This window comes from Chamaea fasciata, unplaced genomic scaffold (assembly GCF_029207755.1).
Source record: "Chamaea fasciata isolate MVZ Bird 193981 ecotype frontalis unplaced genomic scaffold, bChaFas1.0.hap1 SCAF_6, whole genome shotgun sequence".
In the NCBI taxonomy this organism is placed as follows: Eukaryota; Metazoa; Chordata; class Aves; order Passeriformes; family Sylviidae; genus Chamaea; species Chamaea fasciata.
The window spans coordinates 8,787,078-8,805,500 of NW_027094091.1; the positions used below are offsets into that span (position 1 = coordinate 8,787,078).

Genomic DNA, 18,423 nt, shown 5'->3' on the forward strand with positions numbered 1-18,423 from the left:
ACTTTGAAACTTGTTTCAGTTGTTGATTTAATAAGGCTTTAGGTTTGAATAGACTGAAAGCCTGGCAATAAAATCTTGCTAAGGGGCAGTGCAGATGTCTTACAAGGTTCCCAGATACTGCTGCCAACACATTTAAACTGAGGCTTGTGATGTCTGTTATTCCTGCCTTTCCACCCAATTGAATTAAATTCCATTTGGATTTTGTGATGAGGACAAACATCCACAAAGGATGAAACCAAAGCTCGCAAACTTGATTTGACCTTCCCTGGATGTGCAAAAGTCCACAAGGATGAAAGGGCTGCGCAGCCTCTTTTCTTTCTGTTGTGACTATGTCCCCATGTTCCTGAATAAATATCACTGAACAAACCTCATTTTAGCTTCCTTGTTATGTTCTGACTCACCCTTCTGAAAGTTAATCTGATATAAGCCAAGAGACACATTAGAGTCTCCAGGAAATGCTCTGAAATGGTTATTGTACCAGACAAATAGAGATGTGGGCAGCGTTTTAAAGAAAAAAAAAATCTGGAAGGGAAAGTAGGGGGGAAAGGAAGTTTCTGGGAAAAAAATAAAGAAAACTTCCTTCTGAAAATATACGAATGCAACAACAACAACAGTAATCCATCTTTATTAAACCCTGATAAATACTTCCTTCCCCATGTGTATTTCTATCTATGAATCTCCTATGAGTTCAAAAAGTCAGAATAAAAATCCTAAATAAAAAAGATTATTTTAAAATGTTTTTTGAAAAGAACCTAACTTTGAAAAACTGCAGGTTGAGGGATGCCTTCACATCAGGTTTAATTTACAGGTAACGTTTCATGAGGCAGCACCAAAGGCTTCTAAGTTTCCAATTAGCTTGCTAAATAAGTGCAATGTATTTTAGTATTTGTCATGCAGAGAACCCTTTTTATCAGCATTTAATGTTCAAAATCCCAGATTTCACCCTTACTGATGATCATCAGCTGTGGTTATTTACTGCTGTTAATCTCCATACCTCATGAGATTTTGAGTCTGAAGTAAAAGTGTTTAAAGTTGCATCTAGAGCCAGTTTGGTGTTGCCAGTGGTAGTTCTAACGCAATTTCCCCTTATCAGGAGGTGTTCAAAGGTTGTTTCAATTTAAAATGTCCTCAGAAAAGGAAATCCCAGATTTCTCTGTGACAGGGCACACTCCAGAAGTGTCAAACCCTATGCAGTTGTGTGCTGACTTTTCTCTATAATACCTTTCTCTTCTTCTACAGCAACTGATACTTTTGGTAAATTAACTGAGATATTGTAATATCCTCTAAAGATACTCATGTCAGATGATATTGAACCCTGGGTGTGCAGTTGACAATGCACTCCCTGCCTCACATCCAAATATCCATTGGGCTGAGGAATGTGCTTTCCTGCTTTTCCTTCCCAGAGACTTCTTTACAAACACATCCACTGGATGAAAGATCCTGCTGGGCTGCAGGGAAAAGTTTTACTGAGAAAACTTTGAGCAAAGACTCTGCTTTCACATTCCAGAAGACTCTTTCCAGAAGTTAATCCTAAACTTTGCACTGTTAAAGATAAATTCTCTGTAGGAAGTTGACAGGTTTTAGACATGCTCTGTCTATCTGAAGAAAATTATACGAGGAAAAACACTCATGAATTTAGATCTTTATTAGAAACATAGAAGAAGAACTTTGAATAGAAGACCTTTGTGCTTCTGAGAAAAAGCAGAACTTGTAAGAAACAGAAATGTCTCATTCTGCAGATGATTAAGCTTCCCATTGGATGGGAATGAAGAAAGATGTTACAATCAATGTTAGGATTTGCAGTGAATACACAGCTGAGATAAAAATGTGTAATGGGAAAATAATATTTTTTTGTTTCTTATTTTTTTTTTCCCCAGCACTCTGAACTTCAGGCAGTGAGCTAGAAAACACAAAAAGATGTAAGACTGCCCTACAGCTCCGGTAAGTTTAGTCTCAAGTTACTTTGCTGTAAATGTCCCTGAAGGTACAAGGCAGCGAGCAATCAATTCAGAAAATTACTAGATTCACTTTGTGTCGCTAGAGGGGCATACTTGGTTAAAAGACAATGAGAAATAGAAAGTGCAATGAGATCCTATGCTCCTATTTTAGCCATGCATGTGATGGGAAAATATTAGTACAGTGTGAAGGAAATAGAGAAAGAAAATCACTGTAAATATCGATGCAAAAATAGCTTGGGTGAGCTGATTTATGTCCAAGGGCAGTCATCATAAAATCCATGAGAGAATTCATTGTAAAATCCATGGAAAAGAAGAAAGAGGAAAACATTAATTTCTTTATGTACAGGCAGCAGTTTTTTATTTTTTTTCTTACTTGTACTTGGCATATTCTGTACTATTTTCATACATTTTACCAAAAAAATGGGATTTAGAAGTGAGTTAATAGAACAATATTCTGTCTATAAGGAATTTGTATATTTCAATATATTGCAAAATTCTGAATACCTTTTGGATGGAAACCAGGATGTGTTACGGCCTTGTTTATAGAGTGAAATTAGTTATTAAGTGGTAAAAAAATACACAGGAGGAAAACTTCTTGACTTGGACTGAAGTAACAATTTATTTTAGAAGAGTGTTGACATTGTGAAGTAATGTGGTGTCACAGGAAAGGCAAGATGTGGTTTGTGATTCAAATGTTTTCAGGTTTGTTCTCACCTCAGATTTGGGGATCAAAATGCATTTTACACATTAGATCTGGAGACGCGAGTCATCACACTTTCTGTAGAGGACAGGTCCAGCACATGATGAGAAATACAACTTTTTTTTCCAGTCACATGAGAAGTGTGGCACACTTTTTAATTGACTTAGAGTCAAGTTTAATTGGCTCAGGATAAAGTTCCAAGTGAGTTAAAAAGCAGTACTGCTTTAATATGGGTTCAAAACAATATAAAAGAAAGGTATATTATTCTATTTTCCAAAGAAAATATGGTATAATCTTAAGGAAAGAGAATGAACGTGGCTGAATAATCTTTCCTGCAGTTATGGGTGGGTTTATCTGAGGAGATTTCTTTGCTTTTTCTTTACCCAAGCCTTTCCTCTTTACCTACTTTCTAACCAAAATTATTCTGCCAAAAAGGTCTTTTTAAAATGTCTATTTCTGCATTCAAACCAAGGCTGGTGTGCAACACAGATTCAAATAAATCTTAGAGAAAGTGTTCATGTTCCTGGAAGCTGATAACTGTGTTCACTTCTTGTGTGTTCCTCAATGGTCAGTCTGCAACAAATTGCCAGTTGAAAAACTGGAAATTGGAAGGTTTCCCTTTCTTAAAGGATATCATTAGGCAAGTCCCTTTAGTATTTTTAGGCACTCAGATGCACACAACCACTCATTTGGAGCCTGCTGTATTTCCAGTACAGCACTTGTGCACTTAACTAGAGTTTGGATGGAAATCACCTGCCATTTGGCATAGAAAAGATACTAAATGAGAAAAAAATCTTTTCTGATGCTAAGTCAGGTCACTAGGGAAAAGTTGACATCCCACTTAAAAAGATCAGAGAAAATATGATCAAGGTCAGGGTGATAACATTTAAAAGTCTTTTTCCCTGTAAGGGATGTAAAGAACACAGGGAAAGATGGGAAGGACAGGCGGAGATGGTTTAAGTGGTGGCATTTAACAAAAGGATGTCAGGCAGAAAGCTGACATCTGTTTTCAAGCCCAGTGTTATATTTACCACATAAATGTTTAGATGCACATAGAACAAAAGAGAATTTCTAGAAGAGTTGGCTTGATGGGTCTCCTTTCATGCCTCTTAAAAGGATAATCAGGCTAAGAAAAGAGTTAATCCCTAGAAAACAGTTAATCCCTAGGAATACAGCGCATCTGGAAAGATCAGAGCCATACCACAAGCCAGATGTTGCAATAATTTTATTTAGATTGAGACAACAAGAACAACAAAAGAAAATGGGAGAAAAACACACAGTCATAATGGATAGAAAGGTAAACTTGAAAGACCAGGAACATTTTTAATTTATGTTTTTATGAAGGCTAAAGCATTGATTATTCTGGAAATATTTTAAGTTCTGAAACATTCTGGAAGAAAAAGCAAAAAAACGTTGTTTGAACAGCTGGCTGCCAAAGCCATGGCCTCAAAAGTGGGTGCAGATTTGGCTTCACAAGCAGCCAGAAGTTCTCCCTGTGATTAACCCTGGATCAATTGCAAATTTTTTTTGTTTTGTTTTAAGAAGGGAAAAAAGTCTAATATATGAGATATTCCATAAGGAAGGGAACAGGTTCTAGTGAAAACACCATGTATTGGAGGAGGAAAGATTCCTTCTTTTAGGAACTCTGCAAATGTGACTCCAGCAACTAATCTCATCTCTCAATTTCACTTATTTATGTCTTGGCGTGCTTTGTTTCCATTCTAATAAATATTTCAAAGCTCAGATTTACAAAAGACTTTTTTTCCCATTAGCTTTAATTATTAAATCAAGTAAGGAAAATGAGTAAGGGAGAAAAGATAAATTTCATATAGAGTAATCTTCACAGAATTGCACATGGACATTTTCCTACTATGTGGTTCTAATAAATACCTGAGTATCTATACTTTTTTCTCATTGAATTATGCATGCATCAGCTGCAGAGTGTATAAGCATAAAGAAAACTTACTTCCTGGAATATTTATGACATGTCTAAAATATTAATAGCAACAATAATTTAATTCAAATCAAAAATAAACATACGTGCAGTATGGTCTTTTTCCTGATTCCGAACTGATTTGATTAAGACATTGGAGTTATTGAGAAAAACATGATCCTTATGTTGTATTTGCTATGCAGGAAGTCTATATACTGATTTTTAACTAAATTTAAAACAATGACAATATTTTCCCGTGCCTCAGAAAGTATGAATCATTAAAAAAAGCTCAAGTATATTTGAATGAAATTGTCTCCTTATATTTGGTGTCATAATCTTGTTGGCATAATCAGATGAAGTAATAAAATTATTAAATTTGTTAAGCAGCACTAGAAAAACATAATATATATATATGTGTGTGTGTGTAAGTAAAAAATATGTGTCTGTTCCAGGGAGGGTCCATCCCTGGAAATGTGTTCAAGGCCAGGCTGGAAGGGGCTTTGAGCAACCTGGTCTAATGAAAAGTGTCCCTGCCCATGGCAGGGGGTTGGAACACAATGATCTTTAAGATTCCATCTCAAACATTCTGTGATTCTGTGAAAAAAATTTGAGGTGAATGTCGAACATACTCAATGTTCTTTCTAACATAGTATAATCGTGTTAAACAGGATGTAGAACTTGCTGTAAATTATTAAAAATGTAGTATAAATTTTCAGCATAACTTTTGAAAATGAAGAAGAAGTAAAAATGCTGTAGGGCTGCAGCAGGGAGTAAAAATCACTTTTGTTCTTTAGACATCTTTAATCACTACACAGGAAAGCAAAGTATATTCCCATCATTTCATGGAGGATGTATGTATTGTTAAACAAATATTCAGGGGATTTTTAGTTCAAATTGTAGGAACAAGATACTTAGAAACAAGTAGGAAATGGCCAGGAAGATCCCAGAAAAGTTTAAATGGATTAGAAAAGGATTCTGCAAATTCATGTAAAATTGGTCTATCCTTTTGAGTGTTAAACACAATCAGATGCATAAACTGAAAGTCCATAAACTGCTGACTGCAAAGACAATGTCCCCAGAGAAAAATCTGTCTACATAATGACTATTCCATTTTCAATCCTGTTGTATCCTGTTGGCAAGCAGGATGCTGGAATAGGAAAAAGCTGTAGCCTGTCTCTTTTCTTTGTCTCAATTCTTTGCTTGCCAGGGGGAGAGAAAGAGATTTAAGTACCTCAGCATTTAATTATGTTTGTAAATGTGCCCCAGACTTAAGGTTGAACATGCAATTAATTTATTTGCTGATTTGGTGGGTTTGGATTTCATTCTGCAAATTATTTATTGCAGAACTCTAAGAGCTTCCAATGATCCCAGCACAGACAGTTCACAAGAGTGTACCCTTATCTTGCCCTGTTCCACCACTTCTGGCAGGTGAACTTTCATATCTTTAAATTAAGAAATGGCTGCTTAAAACTTTGAGGTGAAGTGTGAAGAGCAGTAAGATCACATCCAATTAAAAAATAATTCTCCAACAATGTTAACTTACAGGTCACTCATCTTTTTAAGAAGCCATAAATAATTTATTCATTACTAATTAGCTGCATCTACTTTACCATCACATCTCCTATTTAATGAGCATCATGAGAGCATTATGTTAATTTAAAACTATACGACTTGTCAAAAAGGAGTCAATTAAAAGGATTCTCTTCAGGAGGCTCTAATAGAATTCAGGACAGGATTACATCAGAAACAAAATTGAACTTTCTGTCCTGTGGGGATTTTTGAGAGCTCAAACTTCTGCCCCAAACTGAAACAAATAGAATGGATCTGTTTATTTGTAAGGAAGGCAAAGGCACGTCAGTTTGAATCAGTCACTCTGTATATCCTGATTGCTTATATTTCATGCTTATATTTCAACTCTATTCTGCAACGTGCTGTCAGGAGATTGGATTAGGAAGAACCTTTATTGTAGCAATTCTTAGGATGCTGGAAGTGAAAATTAGATTTGTTTTCTTTTCTGAAAAGTTTTGAAGGGTTAGACTCCCCATGGTCCCACGATGTGGCTCCTGTTGGCACAAACAGTGCAGAAGGACTTTTAGCTCTGCTCCCAAGCACCTATGCAGGGCAGAAGCTCCCTTATTTTCCATATGAAAAGACAGCTCCAGGGGAGTATTAAAAACTTAAACTTAGTTCAGTGAAGGAAAGGATTAATCTGACACAGTCTTAGCTAATTGGGTTTGGTCAGTTGCATTGATATAGCAGGGATGTGGGCAGAGAGCTCACAGCGGGACCTCTGCAATGCAGGTTCTCAAACAAGCCAAGAAGACTCCTGCCACAAAGGGTTTGAGCTAAATATCATATACAAGTTTTATGTACCTCTCACTCCTTCAGGGCAGCAAATTTTTATCTAATTTCTCAAGACTTCTTACAAATTTTGTACTTGTTTACAAAATTAGGACAACAATTTCTAGGCACTGGGAATGTAGGGATTATTTTATCTATGTGTATGGATATGCTCTTAAAAACAAAAAATTATACACCTTATCGATTAAAACCATTGACTAGCTCACCAAACCTTAGATTTCCAAAACAAAGCTTCTAATTATAGGTGAAATATTATCTACAGTTAATAGGAAAAGAGGGAGAACCCCAGAACCCTAAATAAGTTTCTTTGGAAACCTAATTTAGGATTCCCACTGGAGAAAATCACCTTTCTGAAGACATCAAGCTTGTACAAAACATGTGTTATGGACAGGGAGACAGAGCTGTTAACATGAGAATTATTCTGACCTGTGGAACTCAGAATACAGGAGTGTGAAATGAGAGAGATCACAAAGGTACAAAAGATCATGGAGCACCACCTTGGCTTATTTAATGGTTACTTTAAATTTTCATGACTATTTAAATTGGATTAGCTTCAGTTCTCAAATGGTCTGCCTGAAAAAACAATCCTCTCATCTCTAAGGAAAGGATAAATCCAGAGAATTAAGAGTGCCCGGAGCAAGCCTACAAGAGCAGGGGAATAGTCTAGCAGTCTTTAGTAGGTCTTTACTTTCACTATTTTACATTGACAGACTTTCTCTTGCTCAAACAAAACATTTCCCACCAAAAGCCTATGAACACGATGTTATCTTTGCACCAGGAGCACTCAAGGTTGGACTTGCCAGAGATTAGATGGAAATCTCTTGAGTTTTAGACCCCATTTATCTTCCAGTCCCCAGACACTTGACTCTTTTCCAGTTGATGATTAATTAATTGACTGTGAAGCTCTTAGCACAGCTTTCCCTTACACATCTCTTGGTTTTATCACACCTCCAGAGTTTTGGGCTGCACAGGGCTGTCTCTGAGCCCCTCTGCAACATTCACTGATGTCAAAGGGAGCTGGAAGTCTGCAACCAGGAAATAAAACATCATCATGTGGCATTTTAAACAGTTTGTCTTCGAGTAGATTTTAAAAGTTGCTTTCTTATTTTTTTTTTTATCTAGCCTTTCTCAGTAATCTAGAAATTGCAGCATTGTCAGGACCAATAAAACATACATAATAAATAATAAAAAAATACATAATTCTGGATGGTCGGAATGAATTTTCACTACAATTAAACCGATTTCCAGCAGTGCTCAGTTTGTGTATTTCTCTCTCCAAATACTAAATATCAGTATTTAAAAATAAAAGCAGGACCTTGATGGTTTTAAAATAGCTCTGATACCACACAACTCTTTCAGGGTATTAACTCTTTGAGAATTCAGCTTGCCAGATAAATCTGTTCTGATTTTTGTCCCATTCTGTGTTTATCCCAGTTCCTTAGAGACAGTTCTACAGTTTTGTCGTTAGGTACTTCCAGCTTAATAATCTCATATAAGTTAATAAGAAAAAAATCTGAAGCACACCTTTTTATTTTTTTAATACGAAAAGGCACATTAAATTATGAAACTATTTTAGAGTCCCACTGTTGCTGGAAGTAAATACAAAGAAGTGCAAAGTCACCATGCAGTGGCACAAATGCCAATTCTGAAAAGAAATATTCATTTATTCATGTTGTCAAGAGGAGAGGCATTTTCAATAAATTCACAATAATACATGTACATCTGGATTCTACCATTATGGGAAAGAGTTAAGATTGTTTAAAAACTTTAATACTAATTCATTTCTTTTAAATCACAGGTGTTCAACATTTTCAAAGTTGAGCTACCCTAATTTAATTTTTTTTTCTGACTCATCGTGTAATGGAATTTTGGTGACACACTATAGACTTCTTTTTGTTTCCTGCTTCTTGTAGGGTCATTCAGAATAATCCACTAATTTTTAAGGGTGATTAGGAGTTAGGCTTTAGATAACCGGATTTCATTATCTCCAGCCCTAACTACATTTCTTGATTTATCTCTTCCCTGGTTCATCTTATCTGTAAAGAAAATGCTGCATGAAATTATCTTTAGAAGAACAATTTTGTTCAATGTCTGCTGAAGAAATTTTGATTTATGAAAAATAATGTAGGTAGAAATGCCTATCAGTCCTGAAAGTGCACTTTTCAGTCATACCCAATGCCCCAGTCAGCAAGTTGAAGGCCTCCATCTACAGCACAGGCAATAAAAATGCCATAAGAAGTATAGAATTACCTTCATAAGTTAAATGGAGAATTAACTGAAAAGTTAGAAAAAGGAATAAATGAAAAAGAAAAGATGTCTGAAAAAGTCCTGGAAAATCACAAAATAATGTAATTCCACAAAATATAAGCCTTTTTATTCCATTATTGTAAAAACCCTAAAAAATAAATTATGTCTACTTTCAGCTGGTGGTGATAGGTAAATTTCCAAGTAAAAATGTTTTTAACAATAGTAATGTGAGAGTAGCTATGAAAACACAAAGGCCCTGTCCTGATTCTAAAGGAGTTAAAAACAGAAAAGCAAAAGCACAGAGAAAACATATTGACACAAAAAAATTAATAATTGTTTCACATTCTTAAAAAAAAACCAACCAAACAAATTCAACCATTTTATCAAAATTTGAAAACATAGCATGTACAGGTATGGTCGGGTTTTTAAACTTTCTCAGACTGCTCTTCCTTTCTTTCCCTTAAGTAAATATATGTCAAGAGAATTCAACAATATCTGATATGTCTTGATTTCAGTGGAATTGGGTGTTACTGACCTTTTTGTGGGCGGTTTCAGAAGGAAAGTCATCCATGCCTCAATGTTATTGATATGAGGTGACATTGGAAAAGGGACTTGTCCCCAGTGCCACCCCAAGGCGGTGTCTGGGACAGAGCAGGGAATCTCTGAGAGCTCATCTGGTGCCAGTGACTTGGATTTCTTCAGCACAAGAAGAAATTTTTCACTGCTGTGAACTCCTTACTGCCGCTCTGGTTGTTCATTTCAGTGCATTATCCAACCTTCAGATCTCCCACTGCTCGTTTTTTCGTGTTCTTAGCAGTGCTGAAATAGCTGAAGTGATCTATCACTCGTGGCATTTTGTTACCTCTCAGATCCAGACTGATGATGCCCTTATCTACATGACGTGGAGAACTCACATTTGATGTACTGTGCTGGTTTTACAGCACTATGGACAACTTGGTGTGAATCTCCACAACATGAAAGTAATAGTGAACAATTGATCTATATTTTCACTAGTTCACTGAAAAAATTCCTCAGGGGTTAGTGGTTAGCTTTAACACTGTGTGAACCTCATGCCCTTCTTTAAAAATCTGATTTGTATCATGATGTCACTGTGTGAGTTGTGTTCTCGTCTAGCACTTCCGGGTTAAAGGTTACTCTTCTTCTCCATAAACTTCTTAAATTTTGAAGTAAATTGCTGAATTATGATAAATCTTCAGAATCATACAAAAAAAACCCCCAAAACCCCAACCAACCAAAAAAACAAAACAAAACAACAACAACAACCCCACAAATACCAAAAAAAAACCGCCAAAAAATGACACCCTGCCAAAAAAAAAAAACAACAAACCAACCAACAAAAGCTCAGCATATTATCTTGTAAGTTATTGACCTTTCAGAAGCCAATGTGGAGAATTGGAAATGGGGCTCCCAGGAAAAAAAGAGCATTTTTTTGAGCATAGAATTATTGGGTTCATCTATTTCCACACCAGCAATAGCACACAACATTGAATTTGTCCTCAGCAGTGATCCCAACCACTGTTGGGATGCCTGATTATCTCATAGAGTATAAGGTTTATGATGACTTTAGATTTTTCCATTAAGAATTTTCAGGAAAAAAAAAATCTGAGTCCATAACTGGAATATCTCAAATAGAAAAAAAAAAAAAAAAAAAAAAAAAAAAAAAAAAAAAAAAGAGTATGTAAAGAAAGAAGACTATTATAAAGAAGGGAATTGAACACACAATATGCATGTGTTTGTGTGTAAATGTATACAAATGTGAAGATCTATTTATATTCTCAATTGTACAAGTGTGCAGCTTTACACAGATACACACACAAAAAAGTTTGCTACAAAGTTGAGAGAACAAAACCAAGGACATTGGATTCTTTATTATTTTTTAAGGATGAAATGTTTTTCTTCAGAACACCATTTTTTTTGTCTTTTTCTGGGCTTCAATAATTTCTGTTTCTGGCTTCTTATAATAACAATTCTGATACAACCGCATCCACCTACAATTTATATCAATAGCAGACTTCTTCATTAGCTCTCCAACTGCAAATTATTTTGAAAGGGAAACATCTGTACATATTGCTATTCTGATTGTAAAGTCTGTGGAAACATTTTTCTCCCTGAGCTCTTTGCTTGTTTTTAATATTGGAATAAAAGTAAAACTTAGCTGGGCTGAAAAAATACTTGATCAAAATGTTGAAAGCAGAGATGTTTGGTGTAACATTGTCTGCACAACCAGAAGTGAAGCTGCTCAGATGGTTACTAAAATCCCAGCTTAAAATAGTCTTTACTTTCTATTTGATGGTAACTTCTGGCACTGACGAATTATTATTTTGAACTGTCACCACATTTCCCAACAGAAGATGCTGAATTTAGTTTGTGGAAGAGAGGTGTTATAAGAGAAGTTGTTTCCTCTGCTTTTGTAGTGTCTGTTAAAATGTGGAGCTGATACAAAAGACCTCAATCACTCAACCCTCAGGAAGAACAAATCCAAAATATCCACACTTTAGGCTTCCAGTAGAACAAAAATGAAGAACCAGAAAATCATTATTCATTGTGTTGCACCGTTTCCCCACATTTGCAAATCCTTTGAGCACTTTTTGAGAATTAAGTATTCTCAAAGTACTTTTTTTCCTGATTGGAAAACTTATTTTTTTCCTGCACCTATATTCACAACCCCCACCGTCATATTTTAGAAAATCTTTTGCAGATCTGTACAGAAAGATGTTAATGGATAACAAAATACAGTTAAGTTTGTAATGAAATGTAAACCCAAAACACACATGGAAAGACTTTTTCACACTTGTCCAGTTGTAGGTACATCTCACTGACGGGAATATGAACCATTTGATTGCAATATATATGTTGTTATATCATTACCCCTTTGATTAAAAAAGCCATGAAAATAATCCCCAGATATATAGGATAATTTTTACCACCATGCTGTTAAGGTCAAGAGTCATTTCTCCATAAATAGGCACATCATTTTATCCACACAGAGCAGTCAGTTTAAATTACAGTTAGAGAAAAAATCATGAATATTGTCTCTGTGAAAATTGGTGCCTTTTTTACTATTGTTTGACTGGCATTCCTATAAGTTATTACTTTTTGACTAAATAAGCATTAGTTTAAAATATCTGTTTTGAAGAATTCTTTCAAAGTAAAGGAAAACGAACAGCATAAAATGGTGTCAGTAATTCTGGGCTTAATTAAAAATTACTATTGAAAATTTTTGTTCTGAACCATACAGCCAAACTCATAGAGATAATTATATACAGAAATGCACACATCTTTCCATATTGTAATTACTTAAATATGTCATAGTGCACTTTACAGGGACCATTTTACTCTTTATTCCAAATTAGCTCATCTGCATTGCTTTTTGTAAACATACATTTTTCTACCCTGATCCTATCTTTTAGTTTTTTAGGTCTGTACAATAGATAGAACTTAATTTGTATTTTATTTCCTAAGAATCCAATTTTACTGAGTTAGAGACTGCTACCACAGCCTTTTCATTGCAATTTATCACATTTGATTTCACATATTGGTTTGGTTTTCTGGGCTCCTGATATTGCATTCACCTTAAATAAACCTCATGTTCTTAAGGTCCTGATATTAGGAATCAGAGAGAGGGAAAAAAAGAATCACCTCACGGTAGCAGAAAGTTGGCTAAAGGAGCCAATAACAATTTCTGTCTCTCAGCTGTACTTGACTGAATTAAATGCAGTGGAATGTGATGCTATTGTGACTTTCATTAGTGTTTTGGGGAATAATAGTGTGTGTGAGAAATCCCTATGTTTAAAAGGACAGTTTTATAAATCCAGAAACAGGACTATCTGTGATCTCAGGATTACCTTCACCTTATTGGAATTGGCTTTCCTTTAGCCAATTTTCCAGTTAAAAAAACATCCACAGGAAATATAAATCTTTGGACGAATCTCAGCTGATATCCAACTCTCTCTGTTCAAAATCCACCAAGATAAGATGAAGGAGTTGCAATGCAGGTACTTCACAAAATCCTTCTTCTAGACAAGGTTCTCACTGAATTATCTATCCCAAAATTTACCACAGTCTCACCTCTAAGTCCATGGAAATGATTTCTCATGGCAGCCAGACGTCTATAATGCATGACAACAGCAGTCAGCCTGAGGGCCTCTGGCTGGAGAAGCAAAAGTCATATCCCAGGCTCAGTACAAGTCTTGTGGAACACCAGGGAGAAATATGAGGACCAGAATAATCTAGTTTTTATTGTGATTAAGGCAATAAATATGAAGTCTCACATTTTAAAAATACTAGATGTACAAATACCACCTCAATGTTGTTGTTCTTTTTTTCACCCAACATTAAGAAAATGTTTTGACCAGAATTTCTTAGCCAACCTGCCTAGCATCAAGAGAAAAAAAACACAATATAACCCATGAACAAGAATTCAACCTCAATATATCCTTATGCAGTCTGGGTCATCATTTTTATTCAAGAAGAATATATGTTAAGTCTTCTCAAAGTAAGCAGAATCTTCATTCATCTATTATATCTGAAAATCACAGCCTAGAAAAAAGGCAGAAAAGAGTAACAAGTCAAAGCAACACCTTATGTACTCACTCATGTTTCTCAGCATATTTGTAGGTTTTACAAACCTCTGAAAACATGAGATCATCCATAATCCCATCCACATATGCAGAGCTAAACTGAAATGTAATTTCTTTTTGAAAAATTTGAAAGGACTGAGTTTCTAAAACAAAAATTCCAGTGCATTTTTGAGTGCCTGTAAATCTTCATAAGAAAAAGCAGAAAGTTCCACAGTTTTAAATACAAGTAGAATGAAGACTAACTTCTCACATCTGCACTGCCCACCTCCAAGTTTTACTTCACGCCTTTGTTGTTGTTTCAGAAAAAAACATGCTCAGTTGTTATTTATTCCCTTTCTTCAAGCCTTTGTCATATGTCACGTTGTTCTTTTTGCCTCCATCATCCATATTTCACATCTTTGCCAAATCTCATGTCCTTTCCCTCAGCTGAAAAGTTCCAGTCTGTTTGGGTGAGTTTCAAGTCAGACAAGAAGTATCACAGAACTGCATCTTTCAAATATTATATACCTTTATTTCTAGAAAACACACTCAAGAAGTAACATCCTGTTAACCTCAATAAAGACATATTTACAGAACCTAAATGTTTACACCCTTTCACATTTACAACCTCAAGTTAATCTTTGATGACCATAGTCTGTCGTGCGTACAAATTTCTTTTCAGAGGTGTTCTAGGAGGAGTGTGAGGTTCCTCACACAAAGTCCCAAGCAAGTAATAACTCAGACCAAGGTGTAGTAAACTTTGATCTATCTCTGCTTCTGCTGGTTGAGAAAATTTTCCTTTAAGGGAGTCAAGTTAGAATAAGTAACAAGGGTTGTGCCCATGGAGATCAGTGCTGTAGTTTCAGTCATGTTAAGGCAGCACGAGCCAACAACATCCATGAAAAATGAATGCACTAGGAAAAAAACCCTAAGAACAAGTATTATGAAACAGTAATTTCAAAGTAAAAAACCATAATAATAATAATAATAATAATAATAATAATAATAATAATAATAAGCCTAGCACAAGACAGAAGCAAAAGAATAAAATAAATTAATTATTCAGACTGTTAGTTTGTCCTGCTGAAAATCCATACTAATGATATAAAAATTCATTTCAAATTTGAGGTTGCATCTAGAAATTCGAATACAGTATTCAAAAAAAAGAGAGAGAGGATTAAATGCTGGCACCACAGAAGTCAATGGATGTCTTGAAGTCAATAACAAAATTCTCCTGAATACAATGAGCCTAGTATTTTAAAATCAGAAAATCCAAGAGGCCATGAACTCCCATCTGGAACTCATGCCTCTCCACAGAGCATGGGGAAGGAGTGTAAACATGAAATATCCTATTTTCTAGTGATCTGGACATTTCAAGAGCGGGTAGACCACAAAATACTATCATGAGAGGTCAGTGCAAATTTTGAGTGGATACAATCTTAAATTCATTTTTCTGGAAAAGATACTGAAGAAGCTAATTTTGCACCTCAGGCCCAGTAAAGGAAGCATCAAACGAATCTCCCTGAGTTTTTCCATTCTATATTTGGACTAGACAACAATGTGCCCCCCTAGGTGTATCAAGATCATTGAAAATACACAAGTCCAAGCCCTAGGCATTGCTGTAGCCAGAGTTTACACAAACTGTTCGGAAAATAAACCTTTAGCCACAAAGACCTCATGTGGATTTGAAAGTTCATATTCTATATTGCTTGTCAATATTATTATCTGCAGGAAAGAAATAGAGTCTATGAAAAATAAAAATTGGTGCATAAACAAAAGTGTATTTTGCGGGGGTCATAGTTAAGTATAGGGTTTTTTTTTGTTATAACTACTTCCCCATGAATATACATAAGCCTAAATATCCCATTACTGTTTAATTATACAGCTATTAGAGGAAGAAAATTGCCAGTGAAAGCAGCTATGAAAAATGTATACCATTTACAAAACCGTACATAATACACCACAGATATTTTCAATATCATAAGAAAAAAATGACTCTGAGGATATCAGCATTGCATTTAATCGCTTTTATACATTATCAAATCTTTCATTATGTAGAATTATGAGGGTGCTGGAAATGAAATCTCATCTGGGTCCCATTTTAAATCAGACATTGGGCTTATTATAAGATGTGAGGTGGGTTCATTCCTTCACCTGAGCTGTTGGTTTACCATCTGGACTTTTTAGTCATAAACTTCAAAAAAATTTCATTAACATGTGACATTAACCTTCAGCATAAGGTTTTCACATTCTAGTCTGACTTTGCTATGTTGGCAAACTGCCTCATTGTCTTTAGCTTTTTGCTGTCATTTCTTGTAATGACTGTTTGCACTTTGAAACCACAACAATTCATCGGTATGTGAATTAATAATTCAGGAAAACACCTTTTATATCTGTGCCCAAACTGCAGTTCTTCTGGCATGTCCATTTCTGACTTTGAACAGCAGACCCTAGAAAGTACATAAACCACTGTTAATTTTTTTTCCCACAAATGAGAAAATACTGTTTCTCTCCAGGCTCTAAGTGAACAGAAAATTACTTCTGTTTCCCTCAGGGATCTTATGGGCTACTGTATTTCCCAGATATCCATTATTAGGAAATAGCAGTGTTGTTTTCTTTTCATAGAAAGTGGATATAGAACAGTCTATATATCTAAAAGAAACGAACTAAAAAAGTTAAAAAAATTTTGTGCATCTCAGCACATAAAAGCCCTCAGCATGCCCAAACTTACTCTCTTATCTGATGATGTCAGTTGGTAGCAAAAGAAATTCTATGTTTAAATTGTTATTTCATAAACAACAAAAGAGGGAGGTAAGAAACTATCACATTCATATGAAACTTTGAGGTAAAAGGGTAGGAAAAGACAATTGGGGAAGTATTAAAAATAGTTCTCCTATGTTCTTTCATAAGTCTGAGGAAGAAATGTATTAAAAAGAAATAGAAAATTATAGTTGACTAGACATAAAGGAAAATATTATACTGATTTTAATTATGCTATAGGATAAAAAATATGGAACCAGTTCACAATAATTTGGGTAGCAGAGACGACACAATGTTATGTCTGATTCTCTATTTTGCATATGCATACATATAAAATAAGCAATCAGTCAAGACAAAAATAATTATTTTTCATTTCGTTATGAATAACAAGTGTATGAACTTACTTTCTTCCTGGATATTTTTGCTGATTATCTGACTGAAAATTTGCAGCAACACTAATTTCCACTGGTCAGCTACAGTGAGCAATAATCAATCCCATGACAGGGAGCTGTAAAATGGGGACTAAAAACTAAGCCTATAAATACTGAATTACCCATCAGCTTTTAAAATATTCTGATTAATCATTACTGTAAAACACAAGTGACTGCTTTAAAGAGCCCTGAGCAACTGATTCCAGACATCAAAAATTACATGATCATGTTTGAAATCAGTCTTTTCTTCTTGTTTGGCCTTATTGGGGACTAAGGGATACTTTGTGAATAGCAAACTAACTGCATTTGTTGTACAAAGTGTTTATTTGATCCATTCCCCAACCATTTCAAGAAAGTGAGTTATCTGCCTAAGACAGGGTAAAACATCACACAATTTATAGCACACAAAGATCACAAACAACATTTCCAGACTTAGTGTACAGTGCAGGGGAAATCCATGCTCAGGCTTGGGGCATCTTACACTAGATTTTACAAGTCTGGTAATGGCTGGATTTGATTTCCCACCCATACAGAAAGCCTGCTTTGGGAAATAAGTTTTCTAAGCAGGCCAAATATCAGCTTTCACCTGTTTCTGCTGGATTGCCAGGTCTATTGGCACTGGCCTTCCCCAGTCTCCCATCTGGTCTAAAACGCCTACTTAAATTTTTGAATGTTTCTTGAAGTCCCAACTTCGTCTTTTTCTGTACATGCTCCATCAGCTTTAATTAAAATCTTAATAGGTGCATTTGGCTGAAAAGTGGTACAAGAGTTTTATTTACAAGCATGGTGTTCAAACTCTTCAGAAAGGTTATAAAAGTCTTTCTTCCCTTCTACCCTTTTTTTACCATACTCAACATGTTTGTCCCTGGTTTTTCTGAGCTCAGCTGATGAGGTGTGTGGCCGCTCCACCACGAGTGGTCATGGATTTTTGCCACTTGGATAGAACCATGGTAACAGGTAGAGACACTGAGGATGAGCTGTGCACTCATTTGTTCTCTCTCCTTTTAATAAAATGAGCCTTTTACTGAAATTTCTTCTACAGGTACAAAGGTTGTGTTTTTCCTGCAGCATATCCAGACTGGCATCTGAGGTCTGCGGCTGGCTCTGAGGGCAACATCTTCTTCATACCAACCAAGACCTTGATCTCTCAGGTAAAAAATCAGTTTTAAAATATAAGTATCACCTTTTTGGCCAGAGTAACTTTGCTGAACTATAGACGAGTATAAACCCCATCAAGAGCTCTTTAATCAATGTACTGCATCATCAATGTTCTTAATCAAAGGCTTTGCCAGTGGACTTTGTACACTCTAATCAATTTTCTGATGAGAATGTTAGACTCATTATTATTTACAAAGCTAAAAGTAAGGATACAACAAACAAAGCTGATACTACTCTGACTTTAAACCTGCTGTTGATACCTCATTACCCGAGCTCATCAGTATCTTGTTATACC

General features: G+C 35.4%; 1 long non-coding RNA gene across 1 annotated transcript; it reads left to right on the plus strand.

Annotated features, from left to right (window-relative positions):
* Positions 1–1,660: 1,660 nt before the first annotated feature.
* Positions 1,661–18,115, plus strand: LOC136290525 (uncharacterized). Its single transcript, XR_010721176.1, has 3 exons — positions 1,661–1,710; positions 1,878–1,941; positions 18,013–18,115. It is a non-coding gene; the product is annotated as an uncharacterized lncRNA (long non-coding RNA).
* Positions 18,116–18,423: the final 308 nt, after the last annotated feature.